Here is a 24,864-nt window from a genome sequence, read left to right on the forward strand (position 1 = left end):
ACAGTGTAATTCTTGTTCCCCCAACTACTGACTGGAATTCAATGAAGCTTAATGGGAAGCTTAACTACCTTGAGGAGATGCTCATGTTATTTGTGGGTTCTGGTTAGATGATTTATTATACCCCCACAAACGAAGTTTAGGTGGGTATATAGGAGTGAACTTGTCGGTCAGTCAGTCGGTCGGTCGGTCCGTATTAAGTGTCCGCTCTCTAATTCAAGTAGTTTTCATCCGATCTTCCCCAAACTTGGTCAGAAGTTGTATCTACATGATGTCTAGGCCAAATTCAAACATGGGCCTTGCCTGGTCAAAAACTAGGTCACGGGGTCACTTAGTGCGTTTTAAACATTCAGCATGTTGTCCGCTCTCTAATTCAAGAAGTTTTCATCCGTCTTCACCAAACTTGGTCAGAAGTTGTATCTAGATGATCTTAAGGCCAAGTTCGAACATGGGCCTTGCCTTGTCAAAAACTAGATCACGGGGTCACTAAGTGGGTTTTTAGCTCACCTGATTGCTCAGGTGAGCTTTTGTGACCGGTCTTTGTCCGTCGCATGTCCGTCCGTCCGTCCATTAACATTTGCTCGTAAACACTTTAGAGGCCACATTTCTTGTCCCATCTTCATGAAACTTGGTCAGAAGATTTGTCCCAATGAAATCTCGGCCGAGTTCGAAACTGGGTTGTGCCGGGTCAAAAACTAGGTCACTAGGTCAAAAAAAAGAAAAACCTTGTCAACACTGTAGAAGTCACATTTCATGCCCAATCTTCATGTTACTTTGTCAAAATGTTTGTCTTAATGATATCTTGGTTGAGTTTAAAAGTGGTTCCAATCCGTTGAAAAACATGGCCGCCAGTGGGCGGGGCAGTTTTCCTTATTTGGCTTAAGAGAAACCTTGTAAACACTCTAGAAGTCACAATTTTTGCCCAATCATCATGAAAGTTGGTTAAAACATTGGTTCAATTGATGTCTCGGACAAGTTCGAAATTGGTTGAGATCGGTGAAAAAACATGGCCGCCAGTGTGCAGAGCCTTTTTTCTCTAAATGTATATAGTGGCAGTTTTCCCTATTTGGCTATAGAGAAACCTTGTAAACACTCTAGAAGTCACAATTTTTGCTCAATCATCATGAAAGTTGGTCAAAAAATTGGTTTTATTGTTATCTCGGACAAGTTTGAAAATGGTCGGGATCGGTGAAAAAACATGGCCGCCAGTGGGCGGGGCATTTTTCTCTATATGTATGTATAAACATGTGAACACAGTAGAAGTCACATTTTTGGCCCAATTTTCATGAAATTTGCTCAGAACATTTGTTTCCTTGATACGAGAGTTGAGTTCAAAAATGGTTCCGGTCAGTTGAATTACATGGCTGCTGGGAGGGTGGCAGTTTTCTCATTATGCACCACCCCTTTCAAAGAAGAGGGGGTAAATTGTTTTGCTCATGTTGGTCCGTCAACCAGATGGTTTCCAGATGATAACTCAAGAGCGCTTATGCCAAGGATCATGAAACTTCATAGGTACATTGCTCATGACTCGCAGATGACCCCTATTGATTTTCAGGTCACTAGGTCAAAGGTCAAGGTCACGATGACCCGAAATAGTAAAATGGTTTCCGGATGATAGCTCAAGAACATTTATGCCTAGGATCATGAAACTTCATAGATACATTGATCATGACTCGCAGATAACCCCTATTGATTTTCAGGTCACTAGGTCAAAAGTCAAGGTCACGATAACCCGAAATAGTAAGATGGTTTCCGGATGATAACTCAAAAACGCTTGGGCCTAGGATCATTAAACTTTATAGGTACATTGATCATAACTTGTAGATGATACCTATTGATTTTCAGGTCACTAGGTCAAAGGTAAAGGTCACGATGACCCGAAATAGTAAAATGGTTTCCGGATGATAACTCAAGAACGCATAGGCCTAGGATCATGAAACTTCATAGATATATTGATCATGACTTGTAGATGACCCCTATTGATTTTCAGGTCACTAGGTCAAAGGTCAAGGTCATGGTGACCCGAAATAGTTAAATGGTTTCCAGGTGATAACTCAAGAACGCTTATGCCTAGAATCATGAAACTTCATAGGAGCATTGATCATGACTCGAAGATGACCCCTATAGATTTTCAGGTCACTAGGTCAAAGATCAAGTTCACGGTGACCTCAAATAGTAAAATGGTTTCTGGTTGATAACTCAAGAACGCCTATGTCTAGGATCATGAACCTTCATAGATACATTGATCAAGACTCACAGATGACCCCTATTGATTTTCAGGTCACTAGGTCAAAGGCCAAGGTCATGGTGACCAAAAGCAATAAAATGGTTTCAGGATGATAACTCAAGAATGCTTATGCCTAGGATCATGAAACTTCATAGATACATTGGTCATGACTTGCAAATAACCCCTATTGATTTTCAGGTCACTAGGTCAAAGGTCAAGGTCACAATGACCCAAAATAGTAAAATGGTTTTGGTATGATAACTCAAGAACGCTTAGGTCTAGGATCATGAAACTTCATAGGTACATTGATCATGACTTGTAGATGACCCCTTTTGATTTTCAGGTCACTAGGTCAAAGGTCAAGGTCACAATGACCCGAAATAGAAAAATGGTTTCCAGATGATAACTCAAGAACACTTATTCCTAGGATCATGAAACTTCATAGGTACATTGATCATGACTTGTAGATGACCCCTATTGATTTTCAGGTCACTATGTCAAAGGTCAAGGTCACAGTGACCCGAAATAGTTAAATGGTTTCCAGATGATAACTCAAGAACGCTTATGCCTAGAATCATGAAACTTCATAGGAGCATTGATCATGACTCGAAGATGACCCCTATAGATTTTCAGGTCACTAGGTCAAAGATCAAGTTCACGGTGACCTCAAATAGTAAAATGGTTTCTGGTTGATAACTCAAGAACGCCTATGTCTAGGATCATGAACCTTCATAGATACATTGATCAAGACTCACAGATGACCCCTATTGATTTTCAGGTCACTAGGTCAAAGGCCAAGGTCATGGTGACCAAAAGCAATAAAATGGTTTCAGGATGATAACTCAAGAATGCTTATGCCTAGGATCATGAAACTTCATAGATACATTGGTCATGACTTGCAAATAACCCCTATTGATTTTCAGGTCACTAGGTCAAAGGTCAAGGTCACAATGACCCAAAATAGTAAAATGGTTTTGGTATGATAACTCAAGAACGCTTAGGTCTAGGATCATGAAACTTCATAGGTACATTGATCATGACTTGTAGATGACCCCTTTTGATTTTCAGGTCACTAGGTCAAAGGTCAAGGTCACAATGACCCGAAATAGAAAAATGGTTTCCAGATGATAACTCAAGAACACTTATTCCTAGGATCATGAAACTTCATAGGTACATTGATCATGACTTGTAGATGACCCCTATTGATTTTCAGGTCACTATGTCAAAGGTCAAGGTCACAGTGACCCGAAATAGTTAAATGGTTTCCAGATGATAACTCAAGAACGCTTATGCCTAGGATCATGAAACTTCATAGATATATTGATCATGACTCGAAGATGACCCCTATTGATTTTCAGGTCACTAGGTCAAAGTTCAAGGTCACGGTGACCTGAAATAGTAAAATGGTTTCTGGATGATAACTCAAGAACGCTTATGCCTAGGATCATGAAACTTCATAGATACAATGATCATGACTCGCAGATGACCCCTATTGATTTTCAGGTCACTAGGTCAAAGGTCAATGTCACTGTGACCTGAAATAGTAAAATGGTTTCTGGTTGATAACTCAAGAATGCTTATGCCTAGGTTCATGAATAATAATAGGTATATTGATCATGACTGGCAGATGACCCCTATTGATTATCAGGTCACTAGGTCAAAGGTCATGGTCACAGTGCCAAAAAATGTATTCACACAATGGCTGTCAAGGTCACGGTGACTCGACTTAGAAAAAATGTTTCCGGATGATAACTCAAGAATGCTTACACCTAGGATCATGAAACTTCATAGGTACATCGATCATGACTTGCAGATGAAATTATGATGAGACTTGACCAGGATGTTTGTCTGGACAATATCTAGGTCAAGTTTGACATTTGGTAAAGATTGAATGAACCGACTCCTCTCAGGTGAGTGAACTAGGGCCATCTTGGCCCTCTTGTTAAAATAATTTTGGGGTAGAAAAGTGCGCCTTCTACACAATGTTTTACGGTAGACTGATCCACACATTAAACATTTTAAGCACACTTGAAAATGTCGGATGGAAATTCCTCTGTTTTTGTACAAAAAAGGAAATACACGAATTAACATTTCCACAAAAGAGGCGTTTTTTTTAAAAACAACGAAATGTCATGCAGACAATTCTCTTTTTTTTAATTAGTATGTATGTTCCTTTGGTGATCCTGTATTTAATAAGAGTATCGTGGTTTTAGTAGAATGGAATAAAAGTATTCTGTATGCTACTTAATGTCATTGGGGGGAAAAAACAGCATTCTGGGGCTTATAATGCACCTTTACAGTGGTAGGTAGTTCTTATTGGTTTAGCAACCCAACGTTAATAAGGCATAGCTCTGAGAAAATGGGGCTTAATGTAAGCATGCATAGTGTCGTCCTAGATTAACCTGTGCAGTTGGCACAGGCTCATCAGGGACCACACTTTCTGTTTAAACTGGATTTTTGTATAGAGGCGACTTCTTTTAAAACAAAAAATAAACATAAAAGTGGAAAGCAGTGTAGTCTTTGATCAGCCTTTGCAAACTGAACAAGCTAATCTGGGAAACATTTTGGGCAACTGCAGTTAACCCTGTTTTCTCACCTTTTGTTACTTTTAACTTGACACTTGACAGGATAAGTTGTTTGTTACTGCAATACAGAATGAAAAGATGAAAGTTTGAGGCATTTGATAATAAACTAAGAGAGAAGTTTAGAAGGCATTTGATAATAAACCAAGAGAGCAGGCATTTGATAATAAACCCAGAAAGAAGATTAGAAGGCATTTGATAATAAACCAAGAGAGAAGGCATTTGATAATAAACCAAGAGAGAAGTTTAGAAGGCATTTGATAATAAACCAAGATTACAAGGCATTTGATAATAAACCAAGAGAGAAGTTTAGAAGACATTTGATAATAAACCAAGAGAGCAGGCATTTGATAATAAACCCAGAAAGAAGATTAGAAGGCATTTGATAATAAACCAAGAGAGAAGGCATTTGATAATAAACCAAGAGAGAAGTTTAGAAGGCATTTGATAATAAACCAAGATTAGAAGGCATTTGATAATAAACCAAGAGAGCAGGCATTTGATAATAAACCCAGAAAGAAGATTAGAAGGCAATTGATAATAAACCAAGAGAAAAGGCATTTGATAATAAACCAAGAGAGAAGTTTAGAAGGCATTTGATAATAAACCAAGATTAGATGCCATTTGATAGTAAACCAAAATTAGAAGGCATTTGATAATAAACCAAGAGAGAAGGCATTTGATAAAACCAAGAGAGAAGTTTAGGAGGCATTTGATAATAAACCGAGATTAGAAGGCATTTGATAATTAACCAAGATTTGAAGGCATTTGATAATAAACCAAGAGAGATGGCATTTCATAATAAACCAAGAGAGAAGTTTAGAAGGCATTTGATAATAAACCTAGAGAGAAGGCATTTGATAATAAACCAAGAGAGAAGGCATTTGAATAAAACACTTATGAAAGATATACAGCAAACATGCTAAGATGTATTTGCTGCTTTTATGGCATGACCTTTCAGTAAATTAAACTACAAAGATATTACCTATTTGAAAAGCGCACTATTTTCTCTTCATTGTTCCACTTCTGTGCTCTTGTATAAAACCCATGTTTAACCCTTCACTCCCACTTATTTCAATTTGACAATTGCGCAATCATGCACAATAGTTGGCAACCAGTAACAGCAGCTGCTTGAAGAAGTAATCTTGAAAATTGTCATTTAATGTCACTTGATTGAAGGCTCGCAGTCTTAATGGCATCTCTGTGTAATGTAAGTGTGATGTTAGTGTGACATTTGGGAAATGTAACAAGCAAAATGCATTCATAAATTACAGGGACTGCGCAGTTTTCCTGTAAAATTGAATTTAACAAAAACAGTAGATGCCTGGCTATAACATGTGAATGTACTGGTATATTAAACTTTCCTCAAATAGCGCCTTACATGTGCTGTTAAATTCTATGGTTTTGTTGTTGCAATGGATGTTTTTGGCTAAGGCCAACAAGCATTAATTATTGTATCTTTTTGTTTGGTTTGAGAACTTTACACATTTTGGAATCAAAACAAGTTTCCAATAGGCAAAATATATTGTTCATTTCCACTGGTAATTGTTTATATATCTTTTTAAAGATACACAATATATTTCCGTCTTGAATAAGGATGTAAAATGTAATCAATATCTGTTCAACATCCTTTGTTATAATGTGAAAGTTAATATAGAGAATAGGATTGAACACAGCACAATTACCTCGAATTGATAAGATGAGGGTTAGCAGGGAATTGATAAGATGAGGGTTAGCAGGGAATTGATAAGATGAGGATTAGCAGGGAATTGATAAGATGAGGGTTAGCAGGGAATTGATAAGATGAAGGTTAGCAGGGAAATTTAAGGGTTTGTACATTTTTACGCCTTATGATCATGAAATATGGTATATCATTTGTTTTTTTACAACACATATACACAAATGAGCCGAGAGGGACTATAAGGTTAACCCATTTATGCCTAGTGGACTCTCCCATCCTTCTAAATTGGATCAATTTATTTCCAAAATTAGGGATGTGTAGTATATTTTTATTTCTATATTTAGAATAATTCTTACAGAAATTCCTTTAAGCAAACAGCACAGACCCTGATGAGACGCAGCATTATGCGGCGTCTCATCAGGGTCTACACTGTTTACCAAGGCCTTTTTTCTAGACGCTAGGCATAAATGGGTTAAGATGCTCATACATCATGAAGAGCTCAAAAGAGCAAGGAATTCAAATCTTCGCCATGGAGGATTCTTATTGCTGACAGCAAACGTTTGTGTGCTTTACAGAATTCCTTGAATTGGTAGACTGTCTAACCATTCTGATGGAATCCTCAAATCCTCTCGGTTGACAGGCATCTTGTCATTCTGTAATGATGGTTGAGACAGGCATGACAAGACATAGGAAACACAGCTGGGGGAGAAAGCGTTGACAGATATTGTAAATCTTATGGTGAAGTGCTGCACAAATTCAATTTTACAAAAGTACAAACAAAAACAGTTACCCAAATGTATCTAGCTGCAATGCATATAAATCAGCCTTGCCATGAGAAAACAGGGCTTAATGTATATGTGTAAATTGTTGTCCCAGAATCGCCTGTGAAGTCCGCGCAGGCTAATCAGGGACGACACTTTGTGACTAGACTATTTTTGCTGAGAAGAGACTTCTACTAAAACAGTGTAAGTGTTGTCTCTGATAAGCCTTTGTCGACTCCATGGGCTCATCGGGTACTACACTTTATGTCAACTCCATGGGCTCATTGGGCACTACACTTTATGTCCACTCCATGGGCTCATCGGGTACTACACTTAATGTCGACTCCATGGGCTCATCGGGTACTACACTTTATGTCGACTCCATGGGCTCATTGGGTACTACACTTTATGTCCTCTCCATGGGCTCATCGGGTACTACACTTAATGTCGACTCCATGGGCTCATCGGGTACTACACTTTATGTCGACTCCATGGGCTCATCGGGTACTACACTTTATGTCGACTCCATGGGCTCATTGGGTACTACACTTTATGTCCTCTCCATGGGCTCATCGGGTACTACACTTAATGTCGACTCCATGGGCTCATCGGGTACTACACTTTATGTCCTCTCCATGGGCTCATCGGGTACTACACTTAATGTCGACTCCATGGGCTCATCGGGTACTACACTTTATGTTGACTCCATGGGCTCATCGGGTACTACACTTTATGTCCTCTCCATGGGCTCATCGGGTACTACACTTAATGTCGACTCCATGGGCTCATCGGGTACTACACTTTATGTCCACTCCATGGGCTCATCGGGTACTACACTTTATGTCGACTCCATGCGCTCATCGGGTACTACACTTCATGTCGACTCCATGGGCTCATCGGGTACTACACTTTATGTCGACTCCGTGGGCCCATCGGGTACTACACTTTATGTCAACTCCATGGGCTCATTGGGTACTACACTTTATGTCCACTCCATGGGCTCATCGGGTACTACACTTTATGTAGACTCCATGCGCTCATCGGGTACTACACTTTATGTCGACTCCATGGGCTCATCGGGTACTACACTTAATGTCGACTCCATGGGCTCATCGGGTACTACACTTTATGTCCACTCCATGGGCTCATCGGGTACTACACTTTATGTCCACTCCATGGGCTCATCGGGTACTACACTTTATGTCCACTCCATGGGCTCATCGGGTACTACACTTTATGTCGACTCCATGGGCTCATCGGGTACTACACTTTATGTCGACTCCATGGGCTCATCGGGTACTACACTTCATGTTGACTCCATGGGCTCATCGGGTACTACACTTTATGTCGACTCCATGAGCTCATCGGGTACTACACTTTATGTCCTCTCCATGGGCTCATCGGGTACTACACTTTATGTCGACTCCATGGGCTCATTGGGTACTACACTTTATGTCGACTCCATGGGCTCATTGGGTACTACACTTTATGTCCACTCCATGGGCTCATCTGGTACTACACTTTATGTCGACTCCATGGGCTCATCGGGTACTACACTTTATGTCGACTCCATGGGCTCATCGGGTACTACACTTTATGTCGACTCCATGGGCTAAACGGGTACTACACTTTATGTCCACTCCATGGGCTCATCGGGTACTACACTTTATGTCCACTCCATGGGTTCATCGGGTACTACACTTTATGTCGACTCCATGAGCTCATCCGGTACTACACTTTATGTCGACTCCATGGGCTCATTGGGTACTACACTTTATTTCGACTCCATGAGCTCATCGGGTACTACACTTTATGTCGACTCCATGGGCTCATCGGGTACTACACTTTATGTCGACTCCATGGGCTCATCGGGTACTACACTTTATGTCGACTCCATGGGCTCATTGGGTACTACACTTTATGTCGACTCCATGGGCTCATCGGGTACTACACTTTATGTCGACTCCATGGGCTCATCGGGTACTACACTTTATGTCGACTCCATGGGCTCATCGGGTACTACACTTTATGTCGACTCCATGAGCTCATCGGGTACTACACTTTATGTCCACTCCATGGGCTCAGCGGGTACTACACTTTATGTCGACTCCATGAGCTCATCAGGTACTACACTTTATGTCGACTCCATGGGCTCATCGGGTACTACACTTTATGTCCACTCCATGGGCTCATCGGGTACTACACTTTATGTCGACTCCATGGGCTCATCGGGTACTACACTTTATGTCCACTCCATGGGCTCATGGGGTACTACACTTTATGTCCACTCCATGGGCTCATCGGGTACTACACTTTATGTCCACTCCATGGGCTCATCGGGTACTACACTTTATGCACATGCGTTTAGCCCCTGTTTCACAGAACAAGGCTCTTAAATGAAATGCCATATGAGAATTACAGGCTCAAACCCTTTGATTATCCTTTGTTGTACAGGTTTAACTCATGAACAGTTTACATGTAACAGTGTCACAAGTAAAACATTGAAAACCAGATACTCTGGATAAATTAATGAGTACTGTACAGGACAGTTTCCTGTTCATTTGAGCCGCTTTCTGGAAAAACTGGGCTTAATGCATTTGCTTTAAGTGTTGTCACAGAAAAGCCTGTCCGGACAGGGACGACACTGTCCGTTTTTATGAAATGTTTGCATTACAAGTAAGTCTCTTCTAGATGACAATCGAGTCTTTGCGGAAAATGCCATCCCTGATTAGCCTATATTGCTAAGGCTTATATGGGATTACCATTTATCCCATCATCAGACGTGCATTGTCGAAATAAACCACTGTGGAATAAATTTTCCTCTATTTCGGCAGTGCTGAAATATAGCTGTCACGCGCGGTGGAGAATGGTCATATTAATCGGAATCAACTATAAAGTAATCATTTTTAGTAAAATCTAATCAGATTCAACAAAACAAACAATTTGGTACCAAGATGTAATATATTTTTAACACATAATGCAACTCAAAAAGCAAAAAAACATTATTTACAAATATTAAGTGCGCGTACTTGTGACGTCATTATTAACACGTCATACGACACAATGCATATTCTTTCACGCTAAAGCTGCAGTTGTTTAAAGTTTTGTTTTCATTGTTTCTTAAAAATAGGGGACGTCGAGGTATGATAAACAGAAAAACAGGTTAGTTACTGATCTTTTTGTAATGTATTAGGCTCGGCACGATTAAAATAATGAAACAATGTTTGCTTAAAATTACTTTGGGATTTTCCGTGTAGTTCGATTTTCCTATTCTATTTTTATACGCCCGTCTATGACGGGACGTATTATGGTATACCCCGCGTCCGTCTGTCCGTCCGTCTGTCCGTCCGTCTGTCCGTCCGTCCGTCCGTCCGTCCGTCCGTCCGTCCGTCCGTCCGTCTGTTAATGTCGTACGCTACGTCAAATATCCTTTGACAGATTTTCTTCAAATTTTAACACAATCTTAATATTGATAAACCCTGATCCCCTTTCGTTTTTGACGGAATTCTGAATTGTCGTTCCAGAGTTATGGGACTTTGTTCGTCAAAATTTCGTGATTTCATTGAATGTCCTACTGTAGCTCAAATATCCTTCGATGGATTTTTTTCAAATTTCAACACAATCTTAATATTGATAAACCCTGATCCCCTTTCGTTTTTGACGGAATTCTGAATTGTCGTTCCAGAGTTATGGGACTTTGTTCGTCAAAATTTCGTGATTTCATTGAATGTCCTACTGTAGCTATATAAAAATGTTAAAGTTGTTATAACTTTGGTATGCTTGGACCTAGAGTCTTGAAACTTGACATGAAGGTTGGCCAGAACTAGTAAGTAACCACTGGACATTTCAAGGTCATTCATTTGAAGGTCAAGGTCACTGTGACCTTGAATGTAAAAATGTTAAAGTTGTTATAACTTTGGTATGCTTGGACCTAGAGTCTTGAAACTTGACATGAAGGTTGGCCAGAACTAGTAAGTAACCCCTGGACATTTCAAGGTCATTCATTTGAAGGTCAAGGTCACTGTGACCTTGAATGTAAAAATGTTAAAGTTCTTATTTCATGTTATAACTTTGGTATGCTTGTACCTAGAGTCTTCAAACTTGAAATAAAGATTGGCCAGTACTAGAAGATGACCACTGGTCATTTCAATGTCATTCATTTGAAGGTCAAGGTCACTGTGACCTTAAATGTTAAAATGTTAAAATTGTTATAACTTTGGTATGCTTGGACATAGAGTCTTCAAACTTGACATGAAGGTTTGCAAGCACACTTAGATGACCACTGGTCATTTCAAGGTCATTCATTCTAAGGTCAAGGTCACTGTGACCTTAAATGTTATTGTTGTTCATGTATCCTACCGTAGCTCAAATATCCCCCGATGGATTTTTTATACGCCCGTCTATGACGGGACGTATTATGGTATACCCCGCGTCCGTCTGTCCGTCCGTCCGTCCGTCCGTCCGTCTGTTAATGTCGTACGCTACGTCAAATATCCTTTGACAGATTTTCTTCAAATTTTAACACAATCTTAATATTGATAAACCCTGATCCCCTTTCGTTTTTGACGGAATTCTGAATTGTCGTTCCAGAGTTATGGGACTTTGTTCGTCAAAATTTCGTGATTTCATTGAATGTCCTACTGTAGCTCAAATATCCTTCGATGGATTTTTTTCAAATTTCAACACAATCTTAATATTGATAAACCCTGATCCCCTTTCGTTTTTGACGGAATTCTGAATTGTCGTTCCAGAGTTATGGGACTTTGTTCGTCAAAATTTCGTGATTTCCATGCTCATGTACTTATAAAATAAACCATGTATTCAAATACAAATAAACTGAAGTAAAAAAATGATTCAAAGGGTTATTTATTACCTTACTACTTCATTGGCGAACGACGGGCGTATCATGCGCTCATGGCGCAGCTTTTATTAAAGAAATAATTTACGACTAAAAATTGAAAATTGATGGGTTAAATCAAATACTAGGTCGGTGCCGAATAAAGCAAAGTTTATTTTGCTCGGCACGAAAATCTGCCAACAATGTTTGCTTAAAATAACTTTGGGATTTTCCGTGTAGTTCGATTTTCCTATTCTATTTTTAAAGAAATAATTTACGACTAAAAATTGAAAATTGATGGGTTAAATCAAATACTAGGTCGGTGCCGAATAAAGCAAAGTTTATTTTGCTCGGCACGAAAATCTGAACCACTCGCCAAGGCTCGTGGTTCAGATTTTCTAAGCCTCGCAAAATAAACTTTGCTTTATTGGGCACTGATTTAGTATTCTCTATTTACGCAAATGCATGAAAGCCCATTTTTCCAGAGCGGGCTTCATATATTTATTTCACCATGAAACATTGAAAACCAGATACTCTTTATAAACCTGATATTTAGGTACTATTCAGTTCAGTTTCTTGTTCATTTCCAATTGCTTGATTAGAAAACTGCTGTGTTTGTGCAGGAGGCAGTGAATGTTAACGAGCTATAACTGGTTAATGAGGACAGGGTAGATAACTGTGTAGATAGGCATCATGAGCAGAGATGTGCAGCACATGGAACCATGTGTGTTGTTGACACTGGTGGTCGTATTTTTATGCTCCCACAAAGTGGGAGGCATTAAGTTTTGCACTTGTTTGTACTTCTGTCAGTGTGTTTTTAACTTCTCAATAGCACTGAGTAGATCTGGCTCAAACGTGTGCAGTCGAATGACCTTAATGTGTAGATGATGGCAAAGAAAGCAGTGTTATAGATAATTTTTTACCCATAGGGTTGAATACCCCCACTTTTCAAAGCATGGGGGTAAATGGTCAAAATTTGCCTTGCTTTAAGGGTAATCTGCTAAAAGTAAAACAAGAATATAGCCGCAGTACAGACAGTCAGACACACTACTTTAATCATGTTTAACACAATAAACCATTAACTATGTATTCCTTCAAAGAAGTAGGTTTCTTAAAGTGTTTTTTGTTTTTAACTGCCTTGGTCTATAGGCTTCCACCATCGTGAGCCACGGAAAACTTTTTTGCCAACTTTCAACAGTTGTTTTATAAGCGTTTAAGTGTGTCCTTTTTGATTTGAAAACAGAGAAAATTAAATCATTCAGTATTGGCAGTACACTGTTTTTACTTGATACAACTTTTGCCGTATAAAAAGAATCAATATCACTTTGGGAAGTAATTTGTATTGGCTTCGAAGAAGCCATGTTGACCTCTTAATATAATTTAATAAACACATAAACGCTTGACTGTTTGTTAAAAAAATCAATACTAAATTTACCATGCGTCTAGATGAAGCAGAGTATACATACCGACTGGCTTACTATTTCTTCAATCCAGCGCACAAATTATCTATAATTATTACGATAACCAGTCTCATATAATGGCGAGAGACAATCAGCTGTTTATATTTTTGTTTACGCTATACGCAGAGAATTTATATCATTTGCGTAAGTCTAGATTGGCTTGCTTAAATGTACGCATGGAAATGATAAATTGAGTGAATCTTGATATTTCTAATGCGTATATTACGCTGATACGCAGCTTATCTAGAACACCGAGAAAGGAAATATTGCTGTGACAACTTTTGGCAGAACTATTACCCTTTGTCTTTTTGTTAACTGTAGACTATTTTGTGGATTTGAAAGTGTTGCAACAGGTGTTGTTGGGGCATCAGTGTCTGTGACACATTGCTCATGTATAAGTTGACCAAAATAGTTGTACATTCTTCAGAACTTGAATCCATATGACATATTTTACAAAAAATAACTTTGCTTATACCTTGTTCCTAGCGATTTACATTTCAATATTTCTCCGATTTTAGGGTTATGAAGTGTAATGAAGTGCATGTAGGGTTATGAAGTGAGTCTAAAGGTTATGAAGTGAGTCTAACGGCTATGAAGTGTGTGTGAGAGTTATGAAGTGTGTCTCAGTGTAATGAAGTGAGTCTTAGAGTTATGAAGTGAGTCTAAGGGTTATGAAGTGAGTCTAAGGGCTATGAAGTGAGTTTAAGGGTTATAAAGTGAGTCTGAGGGTTATGAAGTGAGTCTAAGGGTTATGAAGTGAGTCCTAGGGTTGTAAAGTGAGTCTCAGGGTTATGAAGTGAGTCATAGGGTAATGAAGTGAGTCTAAGGGTAATGAAGTGAGTCTGAGCGTTGTAAAGTGAGTATAAGGGTTATGAAGTGAGTCTAAGGGTTATGAAGTGTGTCTAAGGGTAATAAAGTGAGTCAGAGGATTGTGAAGGGAGTCTGAGGGTTATGAAGTGAGTCTAATGGTTGTTAAGTGAGTCTGAAGGTAATGCAGTGAGTCTGTTGGTAATGAAGTGAGTGTGAGGGTTATGAAATGAGTCTGAGGGTTATGAAGTGAGTTGAGGGTTATGAAGTGAGTCTGAGAGTTATGAAATGAGTTTAAGGGTAATGTAGTGAGTTTGAGGGTTATGAAGTGAGTCTGAGGGTTATGAAGTGAGTCTAAAGGTTATGAAGTGAGTCTGATGGTTATGAGGTGAGTTTGAGGGTTATGAAGTGAATCTGAGGGTTATGAAGTGTGTCTAAGGGTAATGAAGTAAGTCTAAGGGTTATGAAGTGAGTCTAATGGTTATTAAGTGAGTCTTAGGGTTGTTAAGTGAGTCTGAGGGTTATGAAGTGAGTCTGAGGGTTATGAAGTGTGTCTAAGGGTAATGAAGTGCGTCTAAGGGTTATGAAGTGAGTCTAATGGTTATTAAGTGAGTCTTAGGGTTGTATAGTAGTCTGAGGGTTATGAAGTAAGTCTGAGGGTAATGAGGGTTATGAAGTGAGTCTGAGAGTTATGAAGTGAGTCTTAGGGTAATGAAGTGAGTCTAAGGGTTATGAAGTGAGTCTAATGGTTATTAAGTGAGTCTTAGGGTTGTAAAGTGAGTCTGAGGGTTATGAAGTGAGTCTGAGGGTTATGAAGTGAGTCTGAGGGTTATGAAATGAGTCTTAGGGTTATGAAGTGAGTTGAGGGTTATTAAGTGAGTCTTAGGGTAATGAAGTGAGTCTAAGGGTTATGAAGTGAGTCTAATGGTTATTAAGTGAGTCTTAGGGTTGTAAAGTGAGTCTGAGGGTTATGAAGTGAGTCTGAGGGTTATGAAGTGAGTGTGAGAGTTATGAAATGAGTCTATGGGTTATGAAATGAGTCTAATGGTCATGAAGTGAGTCTGAGGGTTATGAAGTGAGTCTGAGGGTTATGAAGTGAGTCTGAGGGTTATGAAATGAGTCTAAGGGTTATGAAGTGAGTCTAATGGTTATTAAGTGAGTCTTAGGGTTGTTAAGTGAGTCTGAGGGTTATGAAGTGAGTCTGATGGTTATGAAGTGTGTCTAAGGGTAATGAAGTGTGTTTAAGGGTTATGAAGTATGTCTTATGGTTATTAAGTGAGTCTTAGGGTTGTATAGTGAGTCTGGGGGTTTTGAAGTAAGTCTGAGGGTAATGAGGGTTATCTATGTTAGCGTTTCCGATCGCCAAAATCGCCAAAGGCGATTGAATCTTTCAGCTGGCGATTAAAGTTTAAAATGTTAATGAAAATGGCGATTGCAAAAAAACCCCTGATATTTCTCTTTAAGTATATAATATTCCCTACTTTTAAAGAGAACTCGGCACCGATATCCACATGAAATCGCCATAAAAGCTCCAGGTGGTAATAGTTAGTCCATTGATAAGAGATAACCGGATGCCCGTATCTTATATTCAAGCCACATAACACAGTCGTGTATGCTGACAGATTCATCACGGGAAATTTTCGGGTAACTTTTCAGTCGCCAAACTGTGATATTTAACGTCCAATCGGTTACGAGAATGTTTATGGAGGCGGAGTTATATAGCGATTATTATTTTTGATTGACGTCGGTCACAGAGTAAGCGTTTATCGCAGGTTTATTAACAATGAATCACAGTTGTAGCATTAATACGTGAAATAAAACCGGTAAATAAAGCAGTACATTAAAGGCGGTTTCGGGCATCATCATCACACCTATTTACCGTACTGTAAACAATCATTAATTATGAGAAGTTAATTGCAATTGTTGAGCAGTGTAAAATTACTTACGGCGAGTAAGTTGTAAGAAACAAAACCCGTTAATAATGTGATGCGGTAACAAATTCAATCCAGTGCATGCACATTTTATCATGTCTATTTGTAGAACTGATTTACACCGTTTTTCTACAGCCACGTGATAATAACTATTCACTATGCATTAATACCGGTATGCCATGTAAAACCCGTGTTATAAGAAAGAGGGCAAAATTATTGCTGTCGTCTGCAATGACAAGTTCTACGCATGCAAAGCAAGACCCACCCAATCAAAGACCGGGGCATATCTGAAAGTTCTAACATTGTATACCGTTTGTGCCAGTGCATGAAAATAAATATAAATGAAAAATAAAATACAATATGAAATTATTTGATTTCAGGTAACAAATAATTTATTTAAATGTGACTTCATTGATAATTTAATACAGTCATTATTGATACCTATAGATTCATGATAATGATTATGTAGTTCATTGAGCAAAAAAGGTTATAATGTGGGTCGTTATCGTAGTGCTGAAATTTGGCTACTAATTTTTTTTCCTTAGCGCCAACCTAGGGGTTATGAAGTGAGTCTGAGGGATATGAAGTGAGTCTGAGGGTAATGAAGTGTGTCTCAGTGTACTGAAGTGAGTCTTAGAGTTATGAAGTGAGTCTAAGGGTTATGAAGTGAGTCTAAGGGCTATGAAGTGAGTCTAAGGGTTATGAAGTGAGTCTGACGGTTATGAAGTGAGTCTTAGGGTTGTATAGTAGTCTGAGGGTTATGAAGTAAGTCTGAGGGTAATGAGGGTTATGAAGTGAGTCTGAGGGTTATATAGTAGTCTGAGGGTTATGAAGTGAGTCTTAGGGTAATGAAGTGAGTCTTAGGGTTATGAAGTGAGTCTAATGGTTATTTAGTGAGTCTTAGGGTTGTGAAGTGAGTCTGAGGGTTATGAAGTGAGTCTGAGGGTTATGAAGTGAGTCTGAGGGTTATGAAATGAGTCTGAGGGTTATGAAGTGAGTTGAGGGTTATGAAGTGAGTGTGAGAGTTATGAAATGAGTCTATGGGTTATGAAATGAGTCTAAGGCTCATGAAGTGAGTCTGAGGGTTATGAAGTGAGTCTGAGGGTTATGAAGTGAGTCTGAGGGTTATGAAATGAGTCTAAGGGTTATGAAGTGAGTCTAATGGTTATTAAGTGAGTCTTAGGGTTGTTAAGTGAGTCTGAGGATTATGAAGTGAGTCTGACGGTTATGAAGTGTGTCTAAGGGTAATGAAGTGTGTTTAGGGTTATGAAGTGTGTCTTATGGTTATTAAGTGAGTCTTAGGGTTGTATAGTGAGTCTGGGGGTTTTGAAGTAAGTCTGAGGGTAATGAGGGTTATGAAGAGAGTCTGAGGGTTATGAAGTGAGTCTGAGGGTTATGAAGTGTGTCTCAGTGTACTGAAGTGAGTCTTAGAGTTATGAAGTGAGTCTAAGGGCTATGAAGTGAGTCTAAGGGTTATGAAGTGAGTCTGATGGTTATGAAGTGAGTCTAAGGGTTGTTAAGTGAGTCTGAGGGTTATGAAGTGAGTCTGAGGGTTATGAAGTGAGTCTTAGGGTAATGAAGTGAGTCTAAGGGTTATGAAGTGAGTCTAATGGTTATTAAGTGAGTCTTAGGGTTGTTAAGTGAGTCTGAGGGTTATGAAGTGAGTCTGACGGTTATGAAGTGTGTCTGAGAGTTATGAAATGAGTCTAAGGGTTATGAAGTGAGTCTTAGGGTTGTTAAGTGAGTCTGATGGTAATGAAGTGAGTCTGAGGGTTATGAAGTAAGTCTGAGGGTTATGAAATAATTCTTAGGGTTGTTAAGTGAGTCTGAGGGTTATGAAGTGAGTCTGAGGGTTATGAAGTGAGTGTGAGAGTTATGAAATGAGTCTTAGGGTTATGAAGTGAGTCTAATGGTTTTTAAGTGAGTCTTAGGGTTGTATAGTGAGTCTGAGGGTTATGAAGTAAGTCTGAGGGTAATGAGGGTTATGAAGTGAGTCTGAGGGTTATGAAGTGAGTCTAAGGCAGTGCCCCAGATAATTATTTGGGAAATAGGGTTTTCACCCACTGATTTTGAAAAATAGGATGATTCCATTCTTCAAATAGAGTGCAATGAGTAATAAAAATGCATACCTTAAAATAATTGCTGATTTACTTCTGTTGACGCTGCACACTTGTATTGATTTAATAGAACTGTAAACTATCATCATGAATTTTAATAAACTTATGTTTCGTAATATCTTTAATCCTTGAAACTCTCCATGATATAAACTTAAAAAAATGTCGACAATTTCTAACCAAGGACATGCCTTTTTATACTTTTGACAGGTTTGTTCAGTCACAGACTTTCCATCATGTTTTTTGGATGTCAACTCAACTGCTGTATACACAGTTTCTAACAAAACCGATAACACAAATGATTGGGCACTTATTGGCTCTTGCTTTCTTGATTCGAAAAAGTTTGTGATCAGCTAATATTTTGGCGCAACAATCTCGGACGTCTTTCGACCTCTCTTAGCGCCCAATGAGCGACGAATTAAGTCAGATTAAAAACGCATGTTTGTCGTCGTAAATAATTTGGTCAGACGCTTAATTTAACTATGAAATCCAGTCCGCATAGCGTTTGAATAACTATGACCGTTTGCTTAGCTTGCTGAATGTAAGCGTCACCGCATTACGATAATAATTCCAAAGAGAAAATACCTAAAATGAGCAAAGCATTTTTTATCGAAGCTTTTGTATCGTACGCATCAAATTTGACGAATTTGCGTAAAAGTCAAATTGGTTGCGTTTTCAATACGCATGATATTGTATTTCTTTGCATTTTTAAACATTTTAAAAGGGTGAAAGACGCAGATTACGCAGCTTATTTGGGGCACTGGTCTAAGGGTAATGAAGTGAGTCTAAGGGTTATGAAGTGAGTCTTATGGTTATTAAGTTAGTCTTAGGGTTGTAAAGTGAGTCTGAGGGTAATGAAGTGAGTCTGAGGGTTATGAAGTGAGTCTGAGGGTTATGAAGTGAGTCTGAGGGTTATGAAATGAGTCTGAGGGTTATGAAGTGAGTTGAGGGTTATGAAGTGAGTCTGAGAGTTATGAAATGAGTCTGAGGGTTATGAAATGAATCTGAGGGTTATGAAGTGAGTTGAGGGTTATGAAGTGAGTCTGAGAGTTATGAAATGAGTCCCTGATAAGTAAACCAGCCATCTGGGACAACACTTTACGCACATGCATTTAACCCCCTTTTCACAGAGCAAGGGCCAACTTAAGCTTTTAATTTCAGGTTAATAATTCAATCAATTGATCCCATAGACTCAATAAAGGAATAGAAACATAGAAACAAGTCTGAAACATTGGTGAATACAGTCAGAATTTCAAATTGTTTGCCCCCTTGGTGCAAAAAGGTACCATGTTGACATTGAAATGTGAAGGCACATGGTACCTTTTAGCACCAATTGGAATATTGTAATATTGGTGGGTAATTTGTTTGGCATGTATCAATGGACCTGAAATAAATGTGCAATTCTTCCTATGTTAATGATGTAAATAAGTTTCAGTTGAAATAGTGCCAGTGGTATTTTCTAGAATTCTAGGATGCTTTTTGTGATAATCACACAAGAAGCAATCAGTTTTCAAAATGATTTCAAAATGATTTCTGTTTCGTAATAACATTATTGGCCTGTGAAATGAAATGCTTAACCAACTTATGAAAGAGTTGGGGGATGTAATGGGGCAAATAGCCAGATATGAATGGAGATTTTTTAATTTAAATCAATAGCACTGATGTTATGATGTTTGATAGGGTACAATATACGCCACAGGGTGCAATGTCTGTTGTGTGCTTTAAGTCTGTGCTATGAGGTATGACCAATGTTGGCAGGTCACAGAGTGTGTTAGCTTGGCTGCAGAAATAACTGGGTTAATATGATCTTTGAGATTGGAAAATAATCTTGGTAGGAAATCATCTTGTTGGCTTTACAAACAGATTAGTACTACATGGTTAGTTTTGGATTGGGATTGATATTGATCAAGAAAAGGGCACTTGGAAGTGATAATAGCAAGGTTAATCCTGATTGATTGATTGTGGTGTTAACAGCTGGCCCAGGAGAGCTGGTACAGCTGTCAATGTTGGATCACTGTGATCAGTGAGGGTTGGTGTATTGGGAATTGTTCTACAATAAGCAGGTCAGTGGACCGGGAATTATGCAAGGTAATGTTGCATTACTGTGGAATTGGTGTTTGGATTTAATATGCACGTACAGTGGAACAAATTCTACCTTATTGGTAAAAAATAAAATTCTGCATCATGTAGAGTGTTTTTTTTATACAATGCAAATTTAACATGTTATATTTTTTCTCTGACACAATACTTATTTTTGACAGAAACTTTTTGTAACAATCATTTATGCAATAAAGATGAAGATAATCACTACTGACTATTTGGGATTGGATAGATCAGCATGGGGATGTTTACTTTGTTGCAGATGCGTGAATTGTTTATGAAGATGATGGTAATGGTGATGATGATGATGATGATCTGTGGTGGTGGTGGTGGTGATTATGATGATGAAACCATTTTGATAGGTACCGTATGGTGATAATGGTGTTTATTTTTAATGATAAAGATGAAGAAGAAGATGTTGATGATGAAATCATGCTGATACATTTGCCTTTGGTGATAATTGTGTTTCATAATGAATAATTGAATCAGGAAGGATTACTTTAAAGCCATTATTACAGTTATCGCTTGTATGATCTTGATTGTATAGTTCGGATATCACCCTGTATATCAGTTGTTATCATCAGCCTGTGTTTTGTATGGGACTAGACTAGAGATCCTATCACATTATACACTGGGGCAGATTGCAGTGCAAGGGTTTTGATCTTTGATATTTGTTACTTATGTCTATTAAGTACATCAATTGTATTTCCATTGTTATGAACTTTTATGGGGTAAGGGTTTAATGTCTTCTTTTAAAGACACTTGAGAAGTGATGTTTCCACCCTGGCGAGCTGTGAATAATTGTGTGAATTTGAAGGCGCCATAATGCTGTTTAGGATGTAATGCAAACAATAAGCAAATCTTTGATACTTCAAACTTTGGTTTAAGAAAAAATATATAGCTATGACTATAAATACATGTGTTGAATTATATGATATGTCATCGTACAAGCTGCCTTTGATCATTTTACAATTAGTCCTTCCTTCAGCTTGCACTATATTGACAGCAACCAGGTTTTTTTTTGGCCCGATTTTATAGCCGAAATTCGGCTATATTCCAAATCGCAAAAAGAATACTTTTTTCCCAAAATTTGCTAAAAAATTCCCAATTGGGAAAAAAGCTAATGACATCCGCTTTTTCGATTTTTAACAAAGCGTAGTCCGATACTGTTTAGACTATACCGCGATTTGGATAACGTTGGCATTATTCGTGTGCCCGATATTCTCTGTGTTGTTCAGGCGCTTATTATATTTGTGATGAAATTTAAGTGTTTTGTGATTCGGCTGAATGGAAAACAAATATGTCACACAATTCGAAATATTACTTGAAAAAGATTCCTTAGCAAAAATGTGGCCAAACAAAAACTGTTAATTATTTTTAAGCAAGCATCATTAAATAAACAAACATCGTCAACAAGTACAAGTCCTCCCATTGAAACTCCTTCCATTGTCAATGATAGTAATTTAATAACAAGTGACTCTTTTGCATCGTCATCGTTGATTTCCGAAAGCAAAGTGCTGACTGATATTCATAAATTCAACATGTTGAAACTAGGGAAATAAGTTTGTGACTGAAGACTTTGTGTGAGTTTATTATGTGGAAAACTGTTGATCATGATGGTGTTTGTGGAGTTTGTGAATTATGATGTTGAACTCTTTCATGTAGTTTTAAATCCCAATTTATTTTCCCAATATCTTGAAAATGCCGATAAAATTCCCAATTTCAAAGCCATGGGCTATCTTCCCAAAATGCTGAGAAAAAACCCTGGCAACCGCCATCGACCCAAACACAGTTGAGCCTTGCTATGGGAAAATGGGGCTTAATGCACGTGTGTAAAGCATCTTCCCAGATTAGCCTTTGCAGTCTGCTTAGACTTATCAGGGATAGCTGCGCTGATTATTGAAAAAATCGTTCACTTAGTGATGCAAGCATGAAACTTGGCATACATTACCTTTAGGTACCCCTTTCTTCAAAAAGCACGTTAGCCACTTGAAAATTCAAAATGGCGGCATTTTTTTAAAGATGGCCGCCAATACTCTGTATTTAGCAAGAAGTACTAGTACGGTCAATATATGAAAAAATACATTCAACCACCAAAAAATTGCTACAAAGGGTATTTTAACTGATCCTGGTAGGGTACAAGGTCCTTTAACACATATCAAAAGTTTACCACAATCGGACCTCCGGAAAGTTGTTTTTTTCAAGCTGGCCGCCAAGATGGCCGACAATTACCTATTAATGATCATAAATATTTAACTATACAATCAAATTTGATGAATGTGTTGTCTATAACTAAGTTTCAAGGGGCAAAGAACACATAAAGATCATCAGATATTGTTTAAGTTAACAATAGTTCACACAAATCCAACATGGCCGCCAAAATGGCCGCTAAGATGACCACCAAAACATATAAATGATCATGACTATGTAAATATCCATTCAAATTTGATTATTTTGGTTGCTATACAAAGGTTTAAAGGGGCAAAAACATATTAAGATCATCATACACTACTTAAGTTTATTTTATTACACACAAATCCAACATGGCGTCCAAAATGGCCGCCAAGATGGCCACCAAAACATATTAATGATCATAACTATGTAACTAGGGACAAAGAACACATAAAGATCATCAAACATTGTTTAAGTTTACAATATGTACACACAAATCCAACATGGCGTCTAAAATATGTCCACCAGAATCTATTAATGATCATAACTTTGTAACTTTCCACTCACAATTGATGATTTTGGTGTCTATACCGAGGTTTCGAGGGGCAAAGAACACATTAGGATTGTCAGACATAGTTTAAGTTTATTATGTTACACAGAAATCGCACATGGCGTCCAATGACACAATACAAAGGACCACAAGTCCATTACTTTTGACTATATGCTTGTTATGTGAAACGCCATAGTTTGGACCTGCCGCAATTTCTGGATTTTGACAAGAGGATCGATATTTTTCAGCTTCAGACAACAATGAATTTGCAGGGAATGATGCGTATCTTGCACCAGATAATACAGTACCCAGGGCTGCAATTGTCATTCAAATTCTTGCCTATGATTAATATGTACAATGGGGACAAAGCGTGCATTCTGTCTACATAAGCCTTAGTTTTCAACCTTGCCACAACCTTCACACCATTGTAACGTTTGACCAACCCTTGTATTGAAAGGCTGCCGAAATCATCACTGATGCGCCACAAAGTAGTTTAAAGTGTTGATAAAAATTTGTGATGTTTCATAAACGTATGAACAGCTCTCAAAAACATACTTGAGGCAGTCTATAGAGAACATGCGCAAATTGTGCACATTGTGACACACAAAATTGTCCAGAGGGCTTCACGGGACCATCTTCTTGTTGAAAAAGGCATACACAGCCAGCCTACAGCCGAAATGACCCAGGAAGATCCAGACATTCAGATACTGCTGGATCATGCAAAGGATTTGTACTCTTCCCTTCTTAGGGGCAAAATGACGCTAGCAGATGATATGTTATGCGATTTATATCAAACCCGAGAGGGCTACAGAGAAGAAGAAACATGAACTTGCCCAGACCTCAAAGACAAGCATAGTATGGCTTAATTATCAGCTTACGATTAACAATTCAAGGGTGTTGATTAAAGCATATCGTACTGGGTGTTGGATGATGCATTAGCAGGCAGTGCCCGATTTGCTATCCATCTTTGCTGCAAATAAGCGATCTAGAGGAAACGCACCCAGACGTTTATCGAAAGTTCGGTATTTGTTTTCACGTTGTTCGTAGGAGTTATCAATGCTATGCTGGGCTAGGACGTGATCTTGTCATTGAGCACACATTGATGATGTGTTTATAGAGCACATGTTGTCTAACTCGCGGCAGTGGGTCAGATGTGAATGTTCATGCAGTTGAGGCGGTTGGGAAAACGATCATAAGAGATATCATAGGAAAGTCGGTCTTTGCTTATAAATCACGAGAAAATACAGAGCCAAAGCTCTTGGGAATAGCTTGGCTGTTAAGATCGCTTCTGAACGTGCTTTTTATCCTGCTCCTCTGTTCCAGCGTTTTCTGTTGGTGTAAAAATCTGTAGATCCTTCCATTGCAGTCGTATTGTCTTTTGAACTAAGCTCCCTTCCTGCTGCCTTCTTTGAAACCAAAAACATACTGTGTACAGCAGATAAGCCTCAGATCGCTCAGGCAAGTTGAGAATATGCTATAGACACATCATGTGAGGCTGAGATGAACTGTATTCATGAAACAGATGCATGATGATGGCACTTTGCTGAATCCTTGACCATGGAGAAGGGTGACTTATATAACGCCATAGCCGTGTCTTATGTAGATTCATAGAAAATGCATTACGTACAAGCGACAGTGGGGTTTC

General features: G+C 38.6%; 1 protein-coding gene and 1 long non-coding RNA gene across 8 annotated transcripts in view; both read left to right on the forward strand.

The window, feature by feature from the left end:
• LOC127855428 (transmembrane protein 198-like) overlaps positions 1-24,864 on the forward strand; it is a 268,058-nt gene that overhangs the window by 180,621 nt on the left and 62,573 nt on the right. The window contains exon 1 of one of the 7 annotated variants that reach the window (XM_052390996.1): positions 13,622-13,689. The exons of the other annotated variants lie outside the window; for them this stretch is intronic. The gene's annotated coding sequence lies outside the window, so the exon portion shown is untranslated. Of the gene's footprint in view, positions 1-13,621; positions 13,690-24,864 lie in introns of those variants that run through there. 7 annotated transcript variants of the gene reach the window in all.
• On the forward strand, positions 10,525-12,101 carry LOC127855438 (uncharacterized). The gene is made up of 2 exons (XR_008037531.1): positions 10,525-11,099; positions 11,245-12,101. It is a non-coding gene; the product is annotated as an uncharacterized LOC127855438 (long non-coding RNA).

Source organism: Dreissena polymorpha, chromosome 13, assembly GCF_020536995.1.
Source record: "Dreissena polymorpha isolate Duluth1 chromosome 13, UMN_Dpol_1.0, whole genome shotgun sequence".
NCBI lineage: Eukaryota > Metazoa > Mollusca > Bivalvia > Myida > Dreissenidae > Dreissena > Dreissena polymorpha.